Raw genomic sequence first — 7,559 nt, forward strand, 5'->3', positions numbered from 1 at the left:
TTATCTACATATGTTTAAAAAAAAAAAAAAAAACACTACAAACCGTTTGTAGTCTGTAAGATTTTTTAATGTTTTTGAAAGAAGTCTCTTATGGTCACCAAGGCTGTATTTATTTGATAAAAAATTCAGTGAAATTGTAAACATATTATTGCAATTTCAAATAGCTGTTTATTACTACTACTATAATATATTGTAAAATGTAATTTATTCCTGTGATGCAAAGCTGAATTTTCAGCATCATTATACTTAAGTCTTCAGTGTCACATGATCCTGCAGAAAACATTGTAATATGCTGATTTGGTGCTCAAGAAACATTTCTAGTTGTTTTCAATGATTCTTTGATGATTAGAAAGTTTAAAAGAATAGCATTTATTAGAATTTTTTTTTTCTTTTGAATGGTACTGTACCATGTGACAACAACATTTAATGATTCTCAAATATATGCATCAGTATAACAATACATTAAAATTTTTATTAAAAATAACACACTTTGAATCGATTCACTGACTGAACTGATGGAATTTAAACTTACCAACTCCAACTTCTTACAAACATCATCCATCCATCCATGTATGTTTTGTATCTCTGAACTAGTGCTGGGCGATATACCGGTTCATACCGAATACCGGTGTTTATTTTTGTTATGATATGAATTTTTAAAATACCGTAATACCGGTACCAGAATATATCTGAAATCTGATGCTAAAGGTACAACTTTTTTTGTGGTTCTAACTTGTCTGTTATTGTATTGTGAGATCAGGCGAGGTCCGTCAGTAACTGAACCTCACAGCAGTAGGCCGCCTCACTGGCTCATTTCAGATGCTCATTTCCCGCTCAGCTCTGCCATGAAAACATTGTCTGGAAGGGAGCCATTCATGGCAACACATTAAAACGACTTTGCTAGATAGATGGAAATCAGTAAATATCACAAGCATTAGTTTGCCCATGATATAATCAGCCTGTACATCATATCAATAAACAACTGTACTGTTTAAAGTTGTCCAGAGGGGGGCGCTAGTTGAAAAGTGTTGTAATTGTTGAGCAGGCTGCCAGCGTGATGGACAGCAGTGTGTGAAGCCAGGTGGTCTTGTTTCCGCATCACTTCCTCTGTCCTGTACTCCCGTCATTTTAGGCCTGAATAAACATTTGGACTGCCAGATCTGTGACACTCCAGAAGATGTGAATGAGACGGTGTGCGTATGTGTGTGTGTGTGCTCGTGTTCATTGTGTATGTGGCATCCTTTCCTCTGTATCTCACAGCACATATGGTCATTGTTATTCCTACTAAATGACAAAACCCGAACAGAGCCCGCTGAAGCAATGCTATCAGCTCAGCCCAAAATGCAGCTGTCAGCTGAACTATTCCCAGTCATCCATTGACACATTCATGGTGTATGGTCATAACCCATGAGAGGACTGCCCTCAAACATCTAGACCTAAAGATTGTAAAGGTCACTTTTTCTTTTTAAAGGAATAATGCACTTGAAACATTGTCTTTCTTTATTTGTGGAATAGAAAGGAAGATGTTTAGGGAAATGTCTGAAGGACTCTTTCCCGTACAATAAAGTGGATGTGAACAGGTTGAATGGAATTTTATGTTCTCCAGTCAAGAAATAAAGTCATGGATTTGGAACAACATGAGGGTGAGTAAATGATGACAGTTCTTTTTGTGTGTGTGTGTGTGTGTGTGTGTGTGTGTGTGTGTGCAAACTGTCTTTTTGAGCTCCATTAGTGCATTATGATGCTTGCATTATGCTTGCTATGCATTATGATGACTCATGTGACCTATATATAATTTTGCATTTTTGTATGCAATATTAACAAATGTGATACCAGTGAGATTATTATTATTTATCTTAACCCTGTAAACCCTACAAATCACCATCAAATCATGAAATTAAATTAATAAAAAAAATACTATATAATAGAATAAATAAAAAAAAAATATATATATATATATATTGTGAAGTGCCAAAAAAAAACAAAAACTAAAGACTATATGTGACAATAGGGCATTCTAAGTCAATATACTGCAGTATTTCCTCTCTCAATCAGTAGAAAATATGGTTAACACCCGGTCATGCATGAAAAAAAAAATACCGTCATGTACCGTGAAACCGGTATAATTTTGAAAAATACCGTGATATAAATTTTTGGTCATACCGCCCAGCACTACTCTGAACACCAGAATATATCTGAAATCTGATGCTAAAGGTACAACTTTTTTTGTGGTTCTAACTTGTCTGTTATTGTATTGTGAGATCAGGCGAGGTCCGTCAGTAACTGAACCTCACAGCAGTAGGCCGCCTCACTGGCTCATTTCAGATGCTCATTTCCCGCTCAGCTCTGCCATGAAAACATTGTCTGGAAGGGAGCCATTCATGGCAACACATTAAAACGACTTTGCTAGATAGATGGAAATCAGTAAATATCACAAGCATTAGTTTGCCCATGATATAATCAGCCTGTACATCATATCAATAAACAACTGTACTGTTTAAAGTTGTCCAGAGGGGGGCGCTAGTTGAAAAGTGTTGTAATTGTTGAGCAGGCTGCCAGCGTGATGGACAGCAGTGTGTGAAGCCAGGTGGTCTTGTTTCCGCATCACTTCCTCTGTCCTGTACTCCCGTCATTTTAGGCCTGAATAAACATTTGGACTGCCAGATCTGTGACACTCCAGAAGATGTGAATGAGACGGTGTGCGTATGTGTGTGTGTGTGTTCGTGTTCATTGTGTATGTGGCATCCTTTCCTCTGTATCTCACAGCACATATGGTCATTGTTATTCCTACTAAATGACAAAACCCGAACAGAGCCCGCTGAAGCAATGCTATCAGCTCAGCCCAAAATGCAGCTGTCAGCTGAACTATTCCCAGTCATCCATTGACACATTCATGGTGTATGGTCATAACCCATGAGAGGACTGCCCTCAAACATCTAGACCTAAAGATTGTAAAGGTCACTTTTTCTTTTTAAAGGAATAATGCACTTGAAACATTGTCTTTCTTTATTTGTGGAATAGAAAGGAAGATGTTTAGGGAAATGTCTGAAGGACTCTTTCCCATACAGTAAAGTGGATGTGAACAGGTTGAATGGAATTTTATGTTCTCCAGTCAAGAAATAAAGTCATGGATTTGGAACAACATGAGGGTGAGTAAATGATGACAGTTCTTTTTGTGTGTGTGTGTGTGTGTGTGTGTGCAAACTGTCTTTTTGAGCTCCATTAGTGCATTATGATGCTTGCATTATGCTTGCTATGCATTATGATGACTCATGTGACCTATATATAATTTTGCATTTTTGTATGCAATATTAACAAATGTGATACCAGTGAGATTATTATTATTTATCTTAACCCTGTAAACCCTACAAATCACCATCAAATCATGAAATTAAATTAATAAAAAAAATACTATATAATAGAATTAATAAAAAAAAAATATATATATATATATATATGTTAAATATTTATTTATTTTTACATACACTACCATTCAAAATTTGTGGTCAATAAGTTTGTATTATATTTTTTGAAAGAAGTGTCTCATGCTCACAAATACTGTTTTACTGTTTATTTGATAAAATATATATAAAAAATACAGCAAAAACAGTATTTTTGTGAAACATTATTATAATTTAAAAATAACTGTTTTCTGTATTAATGTAAGATGTCATTTATTTCTATGTTGGCAAAGCTGCATTTTTAGCATCATTAGTCTTCGGAGTCACATGCTCCTTCAGAAATCATTCTAATATGCTGATTTGGTTCTCAACAAAACATATCTTGTTGTTATCACTGTTGAAAACAGTTGTGCTGCTTAATATTTGATGAATAGAAAGTTCAAAAGAACAGCATTTAGAATTTGAATTTTTCTAACAATAGCTGTAAATGTCTTCGCTGTCACTTTTGGCATCATTGCTGAATAAAAGTTTTCATATTATATTAATATTAAGTTACCATAAAAGGCTGATGTATACATGCATTTTTTTAGTAGACAGTTTGGATTAGTTTCTGCCTATTATTTCATTCGTCAGGCTTTACAGGGTTAAGGACTCTGACCAAACTAATGAATATAGAAGATTTTATACAGTGCTATGAATGCTTAATGATGGAGAGACGTGTGTCCTCATTGTCATGGTTACACTGGCACAGACACAGTGGGACCGGTAGGGGTGCGGAGTTTCCCGCTACGAGCCGTCTGCCTGATTCACAGAAAAGCCTTCCCTATGCAAAGCGTGACTGATGTTATGGACAACAGGTCAGCATTTAGGAGCAATGGCTCAGCGGAGAGGAGGCCATATGGCATTGCTGGTTGGCGGAATGGCCGTCTGATTCAATTTCATTCAAAAGACCTGTTCCTGTAGCTCAACTGGTAGAGCACGGCACTAGCCATGGGTCATACATACTGTAGGTTCAGTTCCCAGGGATTGATACCTTGAATGCAATGTGAGCCGCTTTGGATAAAAGTGATTAATGAATGGAAATTTTAGACCAGGCACTTGATGAAGCAGGTGTAGCAGAGGTTTGCCTAAAAATGAAACATCATTTACTAAACCTCTATGAGCTTTTTCTTCTGTTGAACACAAAAGAAGATCTTTTGAAGAACCAAACAGTTGTTGCTCCCCATTGACTTCCATAGTAGGGAAAGACATATGGAAGTCAGTGGGGGGACCATGATTGCCAGCATTCTTCAAAATATCTTCTTTTATGTTCAACATAAGAAAGAAACTCCTACAGGTTAGGAACAACATTAAGGTGAGTAAATGATGGTGAACTATCCCTTTAAAAATAAATGCACTGCAGTTTTGCAATCTGCTGATTTAAATGCTCTTTAAAGGCATAGTTCACCCAAAAATGAAAATTCTGTACTCACCCTCGTGTTGTTCCAAACCCGTAAGACCTTTGTTCATCTTCAGAACACAAATTAAGATATTTTTGATGAAATCCGAGAGCTTTCTGACCCTGCATAGACAGCAATGCAACTGACATGTTGAAGGCCCAGAAAAGCAGTAGGGACATCGATAAAATAGTTATTATAGCCGTAATTTTATGAAGCTACAAGAATACTTTTTGTGCGCAAAGAAAACTAAAATAACGACCCCTGCATTACCAGCACCACACGCATGTGTTGTGGTACTCTCGTGAACTTCGTGGCGAAGTCTAACAAGCTAGAGAAGAAATTGTTGAATAAAGTTGTTTTCCTTGCGCACAAAAAAGTATTCTCGTTGGTTTGAACAGACAAACCGCATACATAAATCGGGCCGAGTTTTTTAGGTGTGAGCAGGGTTGTGACCCCATATTGCGCTAAATGGTTCTGAATTAGCAACCTTCTGGCAAACCAGAACATGATATCTGTTCTTTATGTACAATTGGGAAACATGTCTGCTGATAAATAAGATTTCTCTTATTCATGCTGTTTTTAGTTGTTTTAAGTGTAAGAATCAGGCTAGCGCTATTGACGTACAGTTGCTTGCAGACTCGGCAAGTGTGACTATTAGATTTGTCACAGTCTACATGAGTCTGAATAACTAAAAATCTGCCCAATCAATTTGTGTGCCAGTGACATCTGGTGGAACAGAACATATTGACAGCGGGTATATTTGGGACATATGGTTGAGGGGTTAGCTATGTAGGTTGGATAGGGCCAGGTCATCCTTTGTGTTTGTCCTTCCTTCTCGAAATTGTCAGTCCCCATATGTACAAATGTGACCTTAATGAAACTTTTTTTCTGATGCTGCTGACTCAACTGCAGCTGACTTTTGCTGTTCACAATCACAGTTTCAATGCTTACTGTACAGTTTTGATGCTTACTATTTGCATTGATTAGTTTGCATGAGAAAGAAATTTGTTGCAGTTGTAAAAGAAATTTCAAATTCAGAGCAGAGACAATCTTGAAGGGATAGTTCACCCAAAAATGATATAACATGGATTATATTGGACTTTCACTGACACCTAGTGGTGTGGATGTAGTATGTTGTAATGTTGTGTCTGTAGTATGTATATTGTGGTTTTTGTGATGATTTGGAGTTTGTTTGTGTTGTCGATGTATTTTTGCTTATTATTTCTTCTGCGGAACACAAAAGAAGATATTTGAAGATCATTTGGAGCCAAAAAACATTGGACCTCATTGACTTCCAATGTATGGACCAAAAAAAAAAGTTATTGTTAGTATAGGTAGGTAGGATTGGTCATGAAATCTCAACATGGCAACAAATCTTTTTCTACAAGACCTCATTTGAGTGAACATTTTAATAATATTTCTTTGAGTATAACTTTGTTTAATTGGTATAAAAAGAGTGCATCTTTAAAGCCATGCTCATCCTTTTTAGTTGTATTTTTGCATTGTGTACCTTTATGTATCATACACACCCAATCATTTGTACATCCATTTCTAATCTCTTGCTTCAAACTTTTTGCCCTCGGTTCTTGCTCCTTTTTACAGTTTCACAGTCTCTATTTTAGTCTCCCATATTGCTTTAGCAGTATTCATTATCCCATGTCCTGTCTCTGCATCCAAGGTGTCTTGTATTTTTACAGCTGTGACTTTCTGAATATCTTCTGACACAATCCAGTTTATTAAAAAAATTTATTTATCAGTGTGCTTCCACACTATCCACTGTCTTACAGAAAAAAAATATTTATTACTGTGCACTGCATAAAGCATCGTATCATTATCATATAGTGACCCAGATATCGAGATAATATTGTATCACTGGGTGTCAGCTGATTTCCACCCCTACTTAATACTGTCAAATTTTGTTTGCCAGTCATGTCTCATTTTCCATATTACACACGCACACACATTATGAGGGTGCAGGAAGCGGGTGGGGGGAGGTTGGAGGAGGGTCAGATCAATAGTGTTCCTGCTTTAATTAACACTCCTCCATTCAGGACACACACTAAACCAGCAGCAGTCTGCCAGCTCTATCATGATTCTGTGTCTGCATGTGCTGGGGGAGGATGTCTGGCATCAGTACCTCACTTATCAGTTCTTAAAATGTGAGTGTGTATCTGTCTGGTTAATCTTTCTTCTTCATAATTACATAAATAGTGAAACTCTTTCACATTTAAAGGGATATATTGTTCACCCAAAAATGTACATTCTTTCATGTTTTTCCCATTTTTTAAGTTTTTATTTATCAAAAAAAAAAAAAAAAAACCTCACTGACTTTTGCTGTTCACAATCACAGTTTCAATGCTTACTGTACAGTTTTGATGCTTACTATTTGCATTGATTAGTTTGCATGAGAAAGAAATTTGTTGCAGTTGTAAAAGAAATTTCAAATTCAGAGCAGAGACAATCTTGAAGGGATAGTTCACCCAAAAATGAAAATCCTGTCATAGTTTACTGAACCTCAAGTTGTTCCAAACTTGTATGATTCTCTTTCTTCTGCTGAACACAAAAGAAGATAGTTTGAAGAATGTGGGAAACCAAACAGTTGAAGGTAGTTATTAACTTCCATAGTATTTTTTTTCTCTACTATGGAAGTCAATGGCTACATCAGCTGTATATATATATATATATATATATATATATATATATAAAATTAAATAAATAA

Source organism: Sinocyclocheilus rhinocerous, unplaced genomic scaffold (genome assembly GCF_001515625.1).
Source record: "Sinocyclocheilus rhinocerous isolate Xijiao unplaced genomic scaffold, SAMN03320098_v1.1 scaffold387, whole genome shotgun sequence".
Lineage (NCBI taxonomy): Eukaryota > Metazoa > Chordata > Actinopteri > Cypriniformes > Cyprinidae > Sinocyclocheilus > Sinocyclocheilus rhinocerous.